The sequence below is a fragment of the Euprymna scolopes genome, chromosome 39 (genome assembly GCF_053919585.1).
Source record: "Euprymna scolopes isolate OS-2025 chromosome 39, ASM5391958v1, whole genome shotgun sequence".
NCBI lineage: Eukaryota > Metazoa > Mollusca > Cephalopoda > Sepiida > Sepiolidae > Euprymna > Euprymna scolopes.
The window spans coordinates 31338315-31358441 of NC_136520.1; the positions used below are offsets into that span (position 1 = coordinate 31338315).

Here is a 20127-nt window from a genome sequence, read left to right on the forward strand (position 1 = left end):
TGAAAACATAAAAATTGGTCAATCATCTCATAAGATGTATAGCAAAAATATAGTGAATTTTCAAGAGTCTACGACAATTTTAAAGGCCTGTATAAAAAAGTCTGGAAACTTATTGAAGGCACTTTGTACTTCCTAACTTTCTACCGGAAGTGGTGATAGGGCAAATCAGTTCCTTCGCTTTTTTCTCTAACGTCTATACTGTGCATGTACTCTTTTTTTAATTACGTTTTTCTGATCTTCCTTTTTTATTTAATAATCATTGAAAAGTTTTTCATCTTATTTTAATTAAGAATTATTGAAATTAGTTTTATTTTTTAATTATTGAAAAACACTTTTGCGTTTTTTTTTGTTTTTTTTTTTCTTTCAAGAATTATTAAAAACGCTTTAAAATATTGTTTTAACTATTTAGGGAATATTTATATATTGGATACATTTTTTTATGATTTTGTAATTTTGTTGTTTTGATCTCAATAATTTTATTTTTGGACATTCAAAAAATTTATTTATCATATAAATTCAAATAAAATACTTTTATTTTTTAAAATTAAAAACTTTTATTTTTAAAATTTAGATAAAACTTTTATTTTTATAACATCTAATATCTTATAAAATCTATAATAAAAATTTCTCCTGTCTGTTTAAATGTATGTATGTATGTATGTATGTATGTATGTATGTATGTATGTATGTATGTATGCATGTATGTGTGTATGTATGTATGTATGTCTGCCTAAAACTTTCGACAGAGGCGACAGATTTTAACGAGATTGATATTGTTTTGAAGCTCGACACTTCGGACGACAAATATCAGAAAATCGGCTAAAAACATTAATTCCTTCACTCTCAACTGGGCACTTTTCTACAAGGAGGAGTCGCTTTTTTCAACGATATTTTTGAAAGTCATCCCCTCTTTTCGATTGTCTAGCCTTAATTTAAACCTACGTCAGTTCCGGTTTGGCAATGAGTGCAACAGCTAATGTGTCATGTTTTTGTTTTTTTCACTTTCTTTTCCTCATTCGCATCACGGGTTCAAGCCTGCCTGCTTACTACCACTTTTTTTTTTTTTTTTTTTGCTAAACCAACACCTTTACACACTCCTCCACTTTCTTTTCTGCCTTTGCATCACGGGTTCGAGTCTGCCTGCCTACTACAACCCTTTTTTTTTTTTTTTTGCTCAATACAAACCTACAAACACACAAGCAACGCCAGGCACCCAGGCTAGTTTAAAATAAAATAAATTCAAACAAGCTGAATCAAAAGAAATGAAAGAACAGATCAGACATTTCTTAAGAACACCTAGTATAATAGGATTTATGATAAAGATTGAGACTAGCAACATAATGTATGAGTGAGAGAAGTTGCAGAGAAGAAAAAAGTGTAGAGCCAATCAAATTACAGATACATTTCTGCATCTTATCAAGAATCTTCAAATGAGACAGAAATTTACCAAGTCAAATATAACAACAGTACTCCATACATGGTTTTATAATAGACTAGCAGGGAGACCCAACGTTGGCCGGGATTGAATGATAATCAACGAATAGTTCACACTCCTATATTTTTGTTGTCATCGAAATCCGGGAGGAAGCTTTACATGCTTCCATGCAGTAACTAAGTCCAAAATATATGTTATTCTACATTGCACTACTGTTTTATTTTATAAAATTATTTTATACTAGCGGGGGTACCCGGCGTTGCCCGAGTGTTTGTTTCCGGGACGGGGGGGGGAGGAGTTTTAAAAAATGTTATGGTAGGTAAGTAGGAAGGATCAAACCCGGAGTCATGAGTAAAAGTAGGAAAATAAAGTGTGAAAAAAAACAAAAAAAAAAAACATCTGCAACGTTAACAGTTCGGCCACCAAGAAAAGTCCATTCCAGTTGTTTAGGAAAAAAAAAAAAAAAAAACGACTACGGTAGGTCGGCGCGAACGTGAAAATATAATGTGAATTGTCCAGCACGCTAACCACTACGCCACAGAGCACTGCAGCTTAGTTTAGTGATTTTAAATAACTTCACATGAAAGAACTACGAAGCCAAACCGGTGTTCTCTTCTCAACTGTTCCTTGTGAACGATCCCCAAACGGTGTTAAGTGGTGGCAGGGGGAGGAGGAATTTATTAGAGAGAAAATATTTTACCACTTCCATTGATCTTAACCGATTTTGGCCGTGACTTCTCAGCAGAAAAAGTATAGAAATCTAAGATTATTGAGGAATTTGAGAAATAATAAGCCTATAACACACCTCAGATATTGTTCTGCCGTTTGTGCATATTATATTTGCATGAAATATCTTGATTTTTAATCCTATTAATGTCAAAATCAGACGGGAAAAAATGAGTTCATTTTATTTATATAGAGAAGAGATAAACTTCTTTCCAGTTAACGAAAAAAAAAAAACATTAACAAATTTACATGCAGGATTTGAACCTACTGACTATGTTATGCAAAAAAAAAAAAAAAAAAAAAAAACACGTAAATTATCAAGTCTTATAAAATTCATGCAGTTAATGAAAAAAAAAATTAAGAAATTTATGTGCGGAGTTTGAACCTTCAGACCACGTCGTGCAAAAAAACAAAAACACACTATCAACTTATCCACAGTATAATTTTCACGGCCAGTTGTTCTATCACTGTTTCTAAGCGAGGACATGGAAAAAATGGCTTTAACGATGATAGATAAATTAAAATAACAGTTTTGATTACTGGTAATTATCGGTAATTATCGGGGATATTCTGAGACAAAACTTAACTAAGATCACTCCCAGACTTATACACTAAAGTTTTGTAAATTTTAAAGAAAATCTGTTCAGCCGTTTCGAAGTCTATAAGGAACGAAATCACACACACACAGACAAAGTTGCATTTATATAGTTATAGAGATTTGTAGAAATAGAAAATAGCCTCAAGTGTGAGAATTTATGCAAAGTTTTGTTTTATTGTTTTTTTTTCACAAATAAAATAAATTTGCATCATATTTTGACATTATGATCTGTAAATTCTAGTTTTACTAGTAGTTTAAAAACAATAAATATTTGTAATTTCTTCATTAATATCAGAAATGGAAAACTCAGTTTTAAAAAAAATTAATAGTTCTTCTTGGAATCAGAAATTAGACTAAAATTTTTCCAACTCCAATACCGATTCTGATACTTCAAAATATTTTGATTTTTCCAATTGCGATTAATAGTCCCAACACTAATGTATGCATGCATATATATATATATATATATATATATATATATATATATATATATATATATATATATATATATATATATATTAGGGAGATTAAACGTTACCTAGAATTAAATGACGATCAATGAGTTTTTCACACTCTCATATTTTTATTATCATCGAAATTGATGAAATTGGTCATTTTTCAATCAAATCGATTGCTTGCTTGCTTGCTCTAATTGGTGATCCATCGCGGTGCACTGTGATGAAGCTTCAAATATCCTCCCATAGTAACTTAACTCACAATATATTGTAGTTTGCATTGCACTGTAGAGAACCTACTGTTGATTTTATAAAATTATTTTTCATATATAATGGCTTGAATTAAAGTTTAAAATGAAGAAGTCAAGTATCATGGTGCAATTGGGCATTAAGTAGAAACATTCATTTCGAATGTGTCTCTGTCATATCAAAGAATCTTGTTGATTTTATTGATTGTATATTATGATTTCGGTTTGTGTGATAATAAAACTTTTCAAATGCACTTGTGATGTTAGGCTGTGTAAGGTGCTAACTGTGATCAAAATCGCCTGTTCTTTCTTTCACCAGATTATTTTGATTGTTGATTATCGATACTTATTGAAGATATTCCGATACAAAACCTATTTAAGAATCCTGTCAAGCACAAAAGTACCTACATGCAAAATTTCATAAAAATCAGCCCACCTGTTTTCAAGTCCATAGAAAACGAACATGCACACACACACACACACACACACACACACAGTTCCTTTCATATAATAGTAGATATATATATATATATATATATATATATATATATATATATATAAGTGTTACATGATAAGGGCTGTCCCCTTTTCATGTAAGTATAAAAATAGAGAGATTTAGTTAAAATGAAAATGAAATAGAATAGACGAAATTCGAACCTCGTAATTTAGGTTTAGAAATAGATTACGAGAGAGAATTAGCAAATGGAATGTAAAAACAAACCATTGTTTAGCTTAGAGATAAAATAGTTTTAAGAAAAGAATGTGCATTTGTCAATTCTGTTATGTAATTCAATTGAAGAATGCAACTATAAGATAATTTAATAAACATGTTTTTAACATATTGGAAATATAGGTTACTGGGAATATAGGTTAAAATTCCTTTTGTAAACAAAGGAAAAAGTTTTAGACATGCATTTCCAGAACACGTAAAAGAAGACACATGTTTTAACGTCATGGAAAATGGGAAGTTCTCGATATTAGTTAGAAACTTTAGAGTTAAGCAGGGGGAGTCTGTGAGAGAGTCTGAGGACGAGAGACGACAGTCTGGAGTCCAGACATGGACAGTCGAACGTCTGGAAGCGAGACGGTCACCTTTGAAACATAGAATGTAAAACTTTGAATTCCTGACTAAGAAAATCACCGACTGGTCGAAGAAGAAATAAACGTGTCATGTGTTTTTATAAACGTCGTCTTTGTGTTGTAATTCTACCAAAAGGTAAAGTGAAATTGTCATTATATGTCTTATATATCCTGTGCTTTAAAATGTCTTCACATACACAATGTCTCTACATCTCATATCTACAATGTGAACACTAAGACTGTCTCAACACTGTCTCCTCACTCTAAGAGCTTCTTTCTAACACTTCTAAGTATGAAAATTTTATATATATGAATCTCTTCATAACACGAACACAGAACGCAAAATCACTCTTAATAAGACTCTCTAAGACTCTAAGAACCACTTTTAATAAGTCATAACAACGAACAATAACAACAAGAAAAAAAATAACAATAATAATAATAATGAAACCACTATATAACATAAGTAAAGTGCATTTAATCTATGTATATCTGATTTCTTATTTTCTATTTGATTATTCTGTCAAACACCTTCAGGACCTGGTCCATCAACTCTAAGCTTCTTTGATTCCATCTATTAGAGTTTATATTTAATTCGCAATTGAACTTAAATACAAGTCTTTCTATTATGATTTGACTTATAATGTCTGTGATTATCCCAATGCCTATTTTGGCCACAGTCTTCAACATTTTTGCAGCATCACCTGAGTATCCTGCAGCCTTACCTTCTCAGGAAAAACATAGCATCAGCATTACTTTTACCAGGCATAAAACCAAATCGAAGTTCATCTATGCTTATCTGACTTTTTATTTACTGTTCAATTATTTTATCAATCATTTTCAAAACATGATCAATCAACTTTAATTACCTCTATCCAGAGTTTCCCCTTTATCTTAGTATCAATTGATAAATCTGCCAAGTTCTCCGTTTCTTTTGGAATGAGCTTTTCACTTGTCATATATGTGATCATCTAAATACCTGTTTTCTGCAACAACACCTGAAAGTTTTGAAGATTTACCTTTCTTCATCTTAACCACCTTTGGAGCACCAGTTTCACTAAAAAGCAAAACTAATCAGCAAAACATTAAACGTTCCCTCTTCTATGGGTATGCTATGTCATCTTCTTCTCCATCTTGACTCTCCACTGTCAGCCATTGTTTTTACTTGTCTTCTGCATCTGCACGTTGCATCCAAGACAAGTTTCTTTTTTTTTTTTTTTTAAAGATTGAGGTTCACTTAAAGGTAGGCTTTAGTTTTACTCTTCCTTTTTTTTTTTTTTTTGCGTACGTCACAATCGGCTATTCATTAGCAAACTTAACATTTATTATATTTAAACTAAAAAAATATGCTCACTTGGCTAGTTTAAATAAAGCATCAAATTTTTTTTAACTGTGCTTACTATTAAAAGTACTATTTTCGCACAACTTTAAACCATGAAAAACTTTTTGTCAACAAATTAGCCTTACAAAAGCCATATTCATTCCTGCTTGAGCAGAAGGAGGGACTATGATGCCCAATTTGTCCCTGTATCAGAAGTCTTTGTCTGACACAAAGCAACAAAACTTTTTGGCTAAAACGTCACGCAGAGGTTTGCTAGTCACAAGTTGAGTCGAGTAGAGTTCGTTGTTCACAACATGAGATACGTCGACGTTCTCTATTCGCATGTCCTAAATGCTTCTCCCACTCCTCCCAGTGACTCGCCTTTTATAATGTTTCGGGCACACCCAATTTGCATATACCACAAGAGACTGCTAGAGATCTACGTGTGACCGGAGGCTTTAAAAGACAACAGCCGCCATCTTGGGCCTCTTTTTTTTCTTTTTCTGTCTTTTAGCTGCCAAGACAGATTCTCGCCTGTTTCTGAGGTAGGTCCTCTCTATGTCTATCACAGTCCCATATGATAGAATGTGTTGATTGTGCTCTAATGTGATATATTACAATATTGGCACCATGGAAGAATTGTCTGATGACATCAGGGTAGGATTTTTAGTATCCTTTTTAGTGTCCTCCCCTGACCTGAATTCGCTGAACTACTTCGTTTGGTCATACTTCAAGAACATTACCAACATAACCTCCCACAACACCAAAGCCAGCCTGATTGCCACCATCCGCTGAGCTCCCGATGGCACTTGTGGAAAAGACATGCTCCCATTTCCAGACTCATATCGAGGTGGCGATTGAGGCTGCATTGAATAGATGTCAACTCTGCTTCATAATTAAGTTACCTGAATTGATTTTTTCAACAAAAGTTTTTAAATAAAGCTGTAGTATTGTTTCCTTTAGGGTGACAAATTTATGGTCCTACCCTATAGATCTGTTAGGATTATTCTAGGAAAAGAATGCAAAATAATATTTGGGATTAAAGTTGAACAACAAAACAAAGAAGAGGAGGTTGAAGAAAGACCTGTTACTGTTGTTGTAATTGCCTTCTCTTCTACCAATGGTGAAAGGGATTCCAGCTACAGATCTCTGAGACTGCTAGCTCCCTAATTCATTAAGGTTACGACATATTCACTTGTGGTGTTCACTTCAAAAATATCCAAACAACTGCTTATTTCTCTTATCACCTTCCCTTTATGCCATGAGATGTCATGTCAACTTCTGACTACCAGGTTGAGGTGACATTTCAGTGCATACTTGCTAAGCGTATAACATCGATATTCTAGATATGTGTGAACACTGCCCTGGAAACATAAATGATCAGATATATTTAACATGTACAAACTAGTGTGCAACAAAGTTTAGTTTGCAAAGTGTATATACTGTTGCTATGTTTAGTAGTACAGCATAATCATTAGCTCACCAATGTTAAGTGACACTGAGCCTGGTCAGTACTAAAATGGGTGACCATTTGGGAATACCAGGTGTTGTATTGTGCTCTCCACTTATCTTGGCATTGTTTTCAGTCTTCCTGAAGTTTTCCTTGCCACTGGAATCAGGCAAAATTGACTCAGGAAAGGTGTTGTTGCGATTGTGCAACCTTTGCTTCACAATTATATATGCAGCCACACTTGCAAGGAGGTATCCATTGTCCATCGAGACTGAACAGAAGACATGATGTTTAATAGTTCATGTCTGTCTGTTGTCATGCGTGGGCTACTGTTTGTTGTTATGCGTCATTAAGAGCCTTTTGGACACCCATACTGTTAACATCCAAGCTTGAGCGTACATGCATGAAGCCAAACCACGATGCATAATACTGTGCATACATTTAAACAAAATAGGCCCCTCATGTAACTGTTACAGAATAAAGGGTTCCGTTCGATATACTGTAAGGATTGTTGAGCTCAAAATAAACATTGCCAAGCTAGACAAGATGCACCTAAAGAAGGTCGGAGGTGGAGCAGCCAAAATTTACTGCAATCACAGGCAGGAGCTAATTCTCGCGACACGAGATTTGAAATCCATTTTCTCCTTCCAATCACAAGCCAGCTCTCAATCACATGACCGAGTACATAAAAGGCGAAATCACAAACCTTTCTTCCTCTTTCTCACCGGCTCCAGCTGGCAGCAAACCACAGACCGGACATGAGGACAACAAGTTAACAATGGTTCTCCACTTATTTCCATGTGTGGTACCCACACAAACTTTATCATGCTACAGAACTACTCTCGTCTATACACTGATGCATACACCCTTTGTCCCGTTCTCTACTATCAGACGTACGCTCCTACATATGTAAATACACTAAAGACTTTGCCCTTTCTTTCTCCTTTAACTGGCCTCCTTCGTCCCGATGCTATAAGCATGTGTAAACAGAACTGTTCTATCCTTAACAAGCCGGCAATGTATTAAATCTATCTTTACACAAGAACACTTCCAGCTATTAAGTCGTTCCTCTCGTGTACATGCTACTAACGAAGATAACAAATAAAGTTGTTTATTAATATAGAATGAAACTCTATTTCGTTGTTTCTTATCTCATAGAGTTTACATTGGTTGAAACATTATTAGAATAACATCAGAGATGAAAACAATAGTCCGAATAATACAAACAATGCAAATTATAGATCATCATCTAAAAAATTCTGAAATACTGGATTGTTTTCCCTGAAAATTTTATTTTGTTTTATTTATTTATTTTTTTTTTTTTTTATTATTATTGCCATAACTGTAAGTATGCATTTCCTAAAATTAGAATTTTATTTTGCGTATTTACCGAGGAGTGTTATGTCAAGAAGAAGCAAAGTTTTTCTGCTAGGCAAAAAGGATGAGGATTCTGGCAGCGAGTTTTGCATAGGCAGCACTCGAAATGCTACAAATGTCAGAAAGAAAAGAGCATGCCAGAAAGCTTCAGATTATTTTTATATTGGTCGAGTGTAGGTGGTTGGTGTTGGGTTTCAAAAAAAAAAAAAAAAAAGAAAAGAAAGAAAAAAGGGGGGGGGAAGTGATAAACAAGAAAGAACTTGATTCCTTTCATTTTTTTGGTTGATTTATATGAAGATGTCAGCGCGGCTTTCCGTGTGTTTTGGGGATCTTTTTTTTTATGATTACTTCTACGTCATAGCTAAAAAACATTGAGAAAGAAAATAATAAACAAGTTTGCTGTGCGTAAGATTTTCTTGTTGTTGTTGCTGCTGCTGTTGTTATCTCGAAAACATATGAACAGGAACCGTTCTAGTTAAAGATACTAAGGTTGAGGAATCGGTAACACCTGCCCCTAAATTCCAAGAAACAGGTAAAAAAAAAAAAGTTTCTTCCTTATCAAAAACTAACAATTTTTACTGGTATTATTGTAGATCAACCTAAACGTTAACAAATGAGATTCTTCTTTAGACTATACATTTTTTTTTCTTTTTTACATAGGCATCACCACTTATCAAGGCCAAGAGGCCACTCGAGGATAAGGGTTAAAGAGTGTGCAGTAGAAATTGGACAATATAGTAACCGTTAGTAATGGAGATTCGGTAAATTTGAAATTTGAAATTTGTTAACATAGAGGTTACATTGGTTGAAACATTGTGAGAATAACATCAGAGATGTTGAAAACTTGGTAGAAAAAAAAATTAAAGTGGGGGATCAATTTCGCATATAAAACTAAGGTGCAACTTTATATTAGTGTGTCTTTGTAAAAAATGCATTTCAGAGAAAAACATTATTATATACTTACTTGTCATGCCAAAATTAGTGTACATTCTAACTAATGTGAAATGATTCTCTATTTCCGGCCACTGTAACGTTTTAAGAAAGTTAATCAAAATTTTATTATTTATTTATTTATATGGGAAATAAATTCTGTGCTTTTTCTTTTAGGAAAGAGTCTACTTTTTTTTTAGGTGACTGTATGGTTTTACAACTTTACCAATTGGAGTTATAGTTAGTGGTAAAAAAAATTTTAGATAATATTTTCTTGTTATCTCCAAGATATATGAATATGAAACGTTGCAGTCATTGAGGTAGAGTGATTGATAAAACCTGGTATGAAAGTCCAAGAAACGGATAAATAATGTTTATTCCTTATCAAAAACTAAAAATTTTACTGGTAGATTAACATCCTCAGCTATATCAACCCTTCATAAAGAATAAGATTATTTTTAGGAAAATTACATTGAACCCTGAAAAACTTGAAGGAAAAAAATTTTTTTTTTACATTATTTTTAGAATTTAGAGTAGGGGATCAGTTTTTTTGTATAAAATTAACATCAGATGATCCTCCATTTCCAAGTCATTCTAGTGTTTTGAGATAGTTAAACAATTTTTAAAGAATTTTCTTTTGCTATGGTAGATAGATTCTGTGCATTACCGGTGGGGGTGGGGTACTTTTTTTTTGGCGATCAGACTTAGAATTAGTAGTATAAACAATTCAGTTAACATTTTCTTGTTATTTTCAAGACAACAGGAAACGTTACAGTTAAAGGTTGAGGAAACTATAAAAACTAGCCATAATTTCCTTGAAATAGATAAAAAAAATGGTGATTTTACAGAATAGCCAATAAAGCAGAAGAGAAGTGAAAAAATAAAATACGCAACAAATAAATGTTACCAAACGCAAGAAAAGTCACTCTTCTATCTATCTGGATAAGTTTTATTTGTGTGTGTGTGTTTTTTATTAAAAATAAATGCAGTGTAAAGCCTGTCGAATTAAAACAAAAAACAAAATGGTAGTCTCATTCGAGCCATAGTCAATCCTTGATAATCGCTAAAAAATCGAAAATTAAACAAAATACTGGAAGAACATTATATTTTTGCACGCTTGGTGACATTTACGTGTTTCTATCAGTATTTTATTTGATTGATATTTTGTTTACTTTCTTTCCACTTCCAATCCTAGCTTTTAAAATGACGCTTTTTATAGGTTTTCTGAAAACGGATATAGCATTTAAATTTTGTACAGATAAATAATTTTCTGTATATTAAGACCTTTATTATCCAATGTAATTCTATTATGTTTTTACTGGTGGCCATGTTTTTTTCCCACCTGAAAAGTACTAATGCATATGTGTGTTACAAAACACACCCTCCTCCCCATGTTAAGAATTGTGAACGCCACTGACATTTATTAAGTAATGCATTAGATAATAGTGGTCTTAATATCCAGAAAACTACTTATCTGCACCAAATTTAAGTGTGATATTCGTTTTCAGCATATCCGAAAACCGATCCAAATCGTCATTTACAAAGTGAGTGTTAAGGTGGAAAGAAAGTAAAAATTTGCCTTTTTTACTTAACTGTTTTGATAAATCTTATACAAATATCTCAATATTACATAAGAGGAAAGAAATTTTACTTCAAGTTATTTGCATCTTTGCAACATTACTTGGAAGTTTTTTTACTTTTATGAAAAGGATGTTGTAGTTTGCCTGAAGCATTGTGTGTATTGTATGAAATGAGTTGTGTTTGAAGGCTATAGCGATGCAGTTCATAGGAAACACTGTGGATATAAGTGAGCATATAAAAGAATGACAATATTAGAAGAAATTTTTCAATAATTTTCAATTATATTACGTTTATTTACCAACATAATGTGTCGTATAAGATGGTATGTGTTGATGTCCTTAATTTTCGAGAGTAGTATCTCTTCTTCAGGGGGGAAAAATAACAAGAAACGTGTATAACTGTTTGGTGAGGCCTTCCTTTGTCTGTTTTCTTTCTTTATTTATTTTTATCTATTTCCAGAAGTCATTGTCACAGACTGGTGTCAAATCAATTTCCAGGATACGAGTTGTGATGAATATTATTAGGGTGGTACAAAAATCATGTCGTTTTTTGATGTATTATGTATTTGATGTATATATATATATATATATATATATATATATATATATATATATATATATATATATATATATATATAATGCATAAAAAAACGACATTATTTTTGAACCAACATAATAAGTATTGTTGGGAATTATTGTAGCTTTTTTTTTATCAATGTATATAAATGATTAATTTTTGCATATTACACTTAAAGTGTGTATTTAGAATGTTAATGACTGCTGTACTGGTGTCGTGTAATATCCGGTTTGTGTAAAGCGAATGGTCTAAGGGAGATCACTCTAAGTGGGTTTGGATTAGTTCCCTTGCTAAAGTGTATACACGCCTACGTATATATGTGTACACACACATGTACACAAGCGCATGCACACATGTACACACATATATGCATATATTATTTTATTTTAATTGAATTAATTTATTTTATTACATATTTGTTTGTTTATTTATTTGTTTTTTTTATATATTTATTTATTTATACTATTTGTTTAGTTATTTATTTATATGTGTATATACACATATATATTTTTTCTGTTCTATCTAAACTTTATTTAATTATTATATATTGTTATTGATTAGTGATCAAGAGCGTAATAGTTCTGCATTGTTATTTATTTTGGGTTTATGTTTGTTTGTTTTTTATTACTAGTGATTCCCTCATTCTTATATTACCTTGCTTTCTTTCTGTATCTAGTATTTTTGTTTGCATGTCTTTGTTGAGGTTGTGGTTGTTAATCGATCGATGCTTCCATTCAGTCTCGAAAGACAAATGATACCTCCTGTAAGGGCAGCTGTGCATGTAACTGTGAGGCAAGGGTTGTGCAATCACAACCACGCCTCTCCTGAATCGGCAATGTTTGAGTCCAGTGGCAAGTAGAAGTCCAGTACAACTAGAAACAATGCCGAGATAAATGGTTGTTAATAGATGCTTATAAAATGAGGATGTCTTGGTTGGAATGTGTTCCTTTATGTATGTGCAATGGCCTAACTGTGCTGCCGATGTAGAAATCCTCACATACTGTACATTGTATCTAATATATTGAATATGTGCGTTTACATAATTCTATATTATTGATGGAACAATTTGGTAGAGTGCTGGGATCATTGTCAGTTAGTTCACTAGTTTTTGATAAGTGTTGTCTCAGTGTTGGTTCGGAGTGTGTTAGTTGAATGTCTAATTTTCCCCTGTGAATGGCTTTATTGATAGCTGATGTTATTTTGTCACTAAAATGCAGAAAGGAAAGCTTTGTCGAACAGTTGTACACGTTTCTTTTTATTTTCCTCTCTGAAGAAGAGATACTACTCTCGAAAATTAGAGACATGAACACCAACCATCATATCTTTTTACTTTTATTTTTGTTTGGCCTTTTTTGCTTTTCTTTTCTTTTTAATTGTGGTTTATTTTGTTTTATTTTTCACCAAATTATATATATATATATATATATATATATATATATATATATATATATATATATATATATATATATATAAAGTGAATGTGTCTGTATATCTGTGTGTCTGTGTGTGTACATTTCCCTACACAATAACTCTGTCAATTTTCAGTCTACAAACTCGAAATTTGATATACAGAGTACTGAGATTTGGGGAAATCGATGTGATTGGTTTTCGGCCAGAAATTTGTCGATTGAGGGGTTAAAGTGCAACGATTTGACCTTTGAGAACTCTACCAAACTCCTCCGACAATTTGGGGTCTAAACTCTTAAAATTTTAGATATAGGTTTCTTGGACATGGATGTTACTTAATAACTTGATTTGAGCCCAAAACAATAAATTTTAAGGGGTTATAATAGGGGTCAAAGTTAAAAAAAATTGACAGCTTTTTTTTTTTTTGCGCAGCATACACCTCCAAATACCCGGGCAACGCCGGGCACCAATGCTAGTCTATATATCTATAAAAGTGAAAGTGTCTGTCTGTCTGTCTGTCTGTGTACATTTTTTGCTCAACATGTCCCTCCAAACACCTAGGCAACGCTGGGCTGAAATGCTAGTATATCTATAAAAGTGAACGTGTCTGTGTGTGTACATTTCCCTACGCAATAACTTTGTCAATTTTCAGTCTACAGACTCGAAATTTGATATAAAGAGTACTGAGATTTGGGAAAATCGATGTAATTTGTTTTCGGACAGAAATTTGGCGATTAAGGGGTCAAAGTTCGATGATTTGACCTTTGAGAACTCTACCAAACTCCTCGGACAATTTGGGGTATAAATACTTGAAATTTTAGATATAGTTTCCATGGACATGGATCTAACTTAATAACTTTATTTGAGCCCAAAAGAATAAATGTCAAAGGGTCATAATTGGGGTCAAAGTTAAAAAAATTGACTTTTTTTATTTTTTTATTTTGCTCAGCATACACCTCCAAATACCAGGGCAACACCCTGCACCCATGCTAGTATATCTATAAAAGTGAAAGTGTCTGTGTGTGTGTCTGTTTGTGTACATTTCCCTACACAATAACTCTGTCAATTTTTAGTCTACAGACTCGAAATTTGATACACATTGTACTGAGATTTGGGAAAATGTTAGTAATCGGTTTTCAGCCAGAAATTTCGCTGTTAAGGGGTCAAAGTTCAACGATTTGACCTTCAAGAACTCTTCTGCTAATTTTTGGTTTAAACACTTGAAATTTTAGATATAGGCTCCTTGGACATGGATCTAACTTAATAACTTGATTCGAGCCCCAAAACAATACATTTTAAAGGTCATAATAGGGGTCAAAGTTAGAAAAAAATTGACCTCTGCGGTCTCTACCAAATTACTCAGATAATTTCTGGTCTAAACATTCAAAATTTTACATAAAGGGTATTCAGAGATAGAGCAAGCTTTTTAATCGGTTTGGGTCGAAAATTTGAGCTATCAATATATAAATGTATGTATGTATGTATGTATGTATGTATGTATGTATATATGTATGTAGGTATGTATGTTTGCACGTTTGCCTAAAACTTTTGACATTTCGCCGATATTTTCGAAAGTAATACCCTCTTTTTGATTGTCTAGCCTTTCATCACTCCCGGTTTGGCAGTGGTCGTAACAGCAATGGACGTCACGTTTTTTTCCCGTTCTTTTCCTCCTTTGTGGTACAGGTTCGAGCCTGCCTTCCTACAACAATTTTTTTTTTCTTTTTTTTTTTGCTCAATATACACCTCCAAACACCCGGGCAATGCCAGGCTCCCAAGCTAGTATATATGTATATATATATATATATATATATATATATATATATACATATATATATATATATATATATGTATATGTATATATATATATATATATATATATATATGTATATGTATATATATATATATATATATATATATATATATATATATATATAAAAATGTAAAGTTGGTTCGTTCTAAAGAAATAAAACCATGTTTATACGCTACCAATTTATTTGAACTTTTCAGACAACCCATTTTTAGAGTCGAGGTATGTTTTTATGTTATTAAAATAAATTTACCTAATTAAAATTAAAATATTAAATAAAATAAATATATTTATTTATCGTTTCTGCGAATCTGTTCTGTTGATAAAACTGAACTTCCGGTTCGATTCATTTCACAGCCACGAATTGACGAAAGGTTTAATTTTCTGTTAACTCGATAAGTAAAAAAAAAACAAAAAAAAAAACATATTTCATTTGTTTATCTTCCAAATTTTTTAATTTACACATCTTTTCTTTATTATATAAGGCCAAAAAAAAAAAAAGTTTGTTGCTTGCTTTTGAGTTTGTTTTTTTTTCTATATAAGATTACTCATGCAGAGAGTGATCCGTGCTGAAATAATGTTATTATTTAAAAAGTCATTCTTAACATGGGGAGGTAAGGATGTTTTGTACCTATTCTGTACTTTAACCTTACAATTGAATAAATAAAAAATAAAAAAATATCGTAAAACGTTATTTAAACGTGGAAATATGATTTAAAAAATAGCGCGGCTCTCTGCATTAGCACTTTTTATTTATTGTTGTTGTTTCACGAATTTTCGGCCAACTATTCCTCTGGCCTTCATGAAAAGAAGTCCTTTTATAAATGTTCAGTAACTTTTTCCTTTTATTATTCTTAAAGAGTAAAACTTTTCTTATTCATGAAAGGAGTTAAGCCTACGTAAATAAATAAATGTTTGTACACGTGACAAATTATCAATAAATGGTTTAGTTACTTTTTTTAAAAAATGTTTGTAAAAGTGCGAAAGGCGACGTTACGTTGTTGTACAAACATTACTCCCATGCTTAATTTCTATACTTATAGGTTTTTGGAATTTTTTTTCACTGGATTATTATTGATTGGACACTAATTAAACAGATTATTAAAAAAAAAAAAAATGTAAAAAAGAAATCATTATTTCGACATTTGAAAGTGGTGCTCACTTTTTAGTTACAACGTTCTGATAAATCAGTCACCCATTTTGTAAGCAATAAAAACGCGGTATATCAAAACCATAGAAAGTAAAAATAATGAGTCTCTACCGCATTTGTAAGTCAGAAATATATTTGTTTCTCAAAGAAAAAAAAAGAGAGAGAACAGGACTTTTTTTTTATTGTTTTCATGAAAATAAAGTTTCGAGATTTTTAATTATTTTTTTTTTTTTTACTTATTTAGTCAGTTTGTGGTTTTTTTTTTTTTTTAAATTGTTTTTGTGAAAGGTGAGTTTTTTTTCAAAACTTTTGTTTTGTTTCTTTTTAATTTTTTTAAAGTATTATAAATTTCACTAACATGCTGGAGAAATGTTTAATAATTTGGTATTTTTTTAGATTAGGTCCACCTCCACAATTTTCCTTACAATGACGACATTTATAGGTTTCCGAGTATGCTGAACACGCAAATTGCATTGAAATTTTGCGGAAATAAATAGTTGTATTATGCATTGTATTCTTCGGCGGCCATCTTTTTACGTGCACACGCGCCATAAACAAATACACACACGTAAAAAAGATGGCCGCCAAAGATTACAATGCATAATACAACTTTTTATATCTTGATAACTACTTATTTCTGCAAAATTTCGATGCGATTTTCGTATTCAGCATAGTCGAAAACCATTTCAAGTCGTCATTTAAAAGAAAATTGAGGAGGTGGACCTAATCTAAAAATTTACCAATAATTTTTAATCCCGTACGCCTCCCGATATATTGCTTCGTCAACATGCGACCATTTTATATCTCCCGAAGACACTTCCGTATTTAGAAAAAAAATAAATAAATAAATAAAAAGTGACCGATTTACCAGAACGTGGTAACTAAAAAGTGAGTATCCCTTTCAAATGTTGAAATGATTTTTTTTTTTTTTTTTTCAATTTTTTTTCATAATCTGGTTAGTGTTCAATCAATAATAATCCAGTGAAAAAATTTCAAAAGACCTATCAGTATAGAAACTCCACCACGTAAGTAAATAAATAAATGTTACGTACGCATGCGTTAGCCTTGACTAGGGGGGTACTAAGGGAACGACCATTAAATAATTCTGCGGGTCGCCATGGAACTCAACGCCCAAGGAGTATCAAAATAGTTTTCATGATCTGAAGAAATTTTTTTTTCCGAAAAGTGGGTGATCACTTTTCCATCTAAATTTAACTTAAAATGAGCACCCACTTTCTGGCCACCTGAGGAAGGGGCATTTATTTTCGTGTTTATTGGCTTAAAGGTTTTTTTTACAAGGCAGTTTGGTACGCGAATGCATATTTAAGTTTTCATTTATGCTCACGCATAGCATAAACAAAGGCTACGTCTGTGAAATGGAAAATAGTCCCAGAGTTCAGGGATTAATACCATGCAAAAGAAATCAAACAAAAAGACTTTTAAGCCAAGAAACACACAGAAAGAAAAAAAAAATAGCATCCATTTTTTTTCTATCGAATTCATTTGCTGTTTTTATTGAAAACTATTTTCCCCCGGATTTTTGATATAATTTTCCATTAAGGGCTGTGCGTCTCACGTTCGTAAATAACAAAATTTTTTTTGTAGATTTTGGTGTGCTAGTTTTTATGATATGAAGAAATTACTTTTTCGAAAAAGTGGCGATCACTTTTCCATGTAAATTTAACTTAAAATGAGCACCCACTTTCTAGCCACCTGAGAGAGGGGGGATTTTTTCCCATGTTTATTGGCTAAACAGCTTTCGTTTATGCTTACGCATAGCGTAAACGAAGGCTACGGCTGTTAAATGGAAAATAGTCCCAGAGTTCAGGGGTTATTACCATGCAAAAGAAATCAAACAAAAAACTTTTTAGCCAAGAAACAGAAAAATGCCCCTCTCTCAGGTGGCCAGAAAGTGGGTGCTCATTCTAAGTTAAATTTACATTGAAAAGTGATCACCCACTTTTCGAAAAAGTAATTTCATGAATGTCATGAAAACTTTTTTTTTGCTACGTAAACGGTTTGCAGATTCGTTTTTAGCACACCGAAATCTACAATAAAATATTTCGTTATATATGAACGTGAAACGTGCCTTAAAGTAAAATAATACCGGATTTTTTTGAGCAGGTTTGCCGTTTAGTTGTACAAATATCCTCACACCAGGTAATCACTAAAAGAGATTTTTAAAAGTCGTCACCTGTATCGAGCAAAAGTTTAAAACCACCGATTATATGCCAGCCTACATCATGGTAACATATATTGAGTGAGTTCCTAACAGTATTTTTAGTTTAAACTCATTTTCCCAAAATTTCCCCAAACTTAACATGTTCGATACAGTCTGCCGCCATTTGTATTTTTATATTTTGCTCGCTCATTCTTATAACTTTTTGTATGCTACACAGATGATAATATCTTGCACTTACGAAACATAGTCCTAAAAATATTTTATTTTGCCCACTTTTATACAAGAATGACAAAATTCGTGCTGTGAATTCGTTTGCTGCTGCTGCTGCTATGACCTAGAAAAACGACATTCGTTTTTAAATGCTAATTTTCAATTGATTAAAAGTCCCTGACTTTCTGGCCTCATGGTATGTCGTCAGACTATTAACCTCGAGGCTTCGGGTTCGAGTCTACCTCTCTCCCCAAATTTTTTTTTTTTTTTTTTTTTATTTACACACACACCTCCGGGTACACCCGTCCGCATTGGGTTCGAGTTTGTTTTTTTTGTTTTTGTTTGTTTTTTTTTTTAAGTTTTTTTTTCTTTTTTGATCAACCTCCCCCAACACACACACACCTACAAACACCCGGACAACGGCAGGTACTCCCGCTAGTCTACATATATAAAAGGCAAAATGTGTGTACACATTTTATGTATATCCAGCAAAAGCTTTTTTCACCGGGGTTCTCGGTGGGGGGGGTACTATTTCTTAGAACTTTTTATATACCATCTAAATCATAATATCTAGCATTTGAAAACGAACGTCGCGTCTAGATTTATTTACATCAACTTTTATAAGATTCGCGCTATTTCGCTGTGTTGCCTGTTTGTTCGGCTTTTTAGTATAAATAAAGTGAAACTAAATTAAAATTGTGTGTGTTCTCGGCTTTCGCGCCGGAACGTCCAGAAAGCAATCAGCTTTTGATCAATGAGGTGGAAACCTTATATCAGACAATTGCTTTCATTTGGTCATCCCCATTTTTTATTGGGAGCTAACCAAACATCTTGGGGGAACAAAACCAAAACAAACATGACTGCAGGATTGATGTTTGACCTAATTCACTGTTTAGTTAAGTCATCACGTTTTTTTTTTTCGCTTTCGCCTCAAGGATTCAAGTTCGAGCCTACCTCCCCCTCAAACTTTTTCTTGTTTTTCAAACACCCCGGACACCGCCGGACCGTTCGTATTACATCATGTTCATTTTTTTAATTGTTTTTTTTTTGTTTTTTTATTTTCACGATTTTTTTTTTAGAAGTTTTAACATTGTTTGTTTTTATAATATTTAAACAGGGTTATTACTTCGCTTTGTTTTCATTTTTTTTATTATACTCAGCATATTTGTTTAAATATACACAACATATATATGCCCTCAATGTATCTGATCCAATTCATGTTCCCTGTGAATGTTAAGCCGAGAAGTTTGTTTGGATACTTTACCTTTCACCAGACTATCCATTCACGTGAAATCACCTTTTTCTTCACCATATTCTCTCTGCTTCACTATGTGTTATCAAGTAAGATCTTGGACTTACTTGCAGTCTCATCAAATACTTTTGCATGCAAAATCCGATCCCGCATTTTGCTAAATCCTAGCCTCTGATGAGAAGGAAAGTAGTTCTTCGAAACTCCGCGGATTAAGGACTATCCACTTATTAAGTGTTTCCTTTTCAGATTAAATATGTTTTTAATTCTTTTTCAAAGTGTTTTTTTAACATGTTTTATTAACTGTTTGCTCTTATTATAAGCTCTATCTCCTATTTGGTT

General features: G+C 32.4%; 1 protein-coding gene across 2 annotated transcripts in view; it reads left to right on the top strand.

Moving 5' to 3' along the window:
• The first annotated feature begins 8964 nt into the window (after positions 1-8964).
• Positions 8965-20127, top strand: part of LOC145263708 (uncharacterized) — a 115558-nt gene continuing 104395 nt past the window's right edge. Inside the window, exon 1 of one of the 2 annotated variants that reach the window (XM_080120662.1) lies at positions 8965-9222. The gene's annotated coding sequence lies outside the window, so the exon portion shown is untranslated. The remainder of the gene's footprint in view (positions 9223-20127) is intronic. The other variant, XM_080120664.1, reaches the window with a different exon arrangement.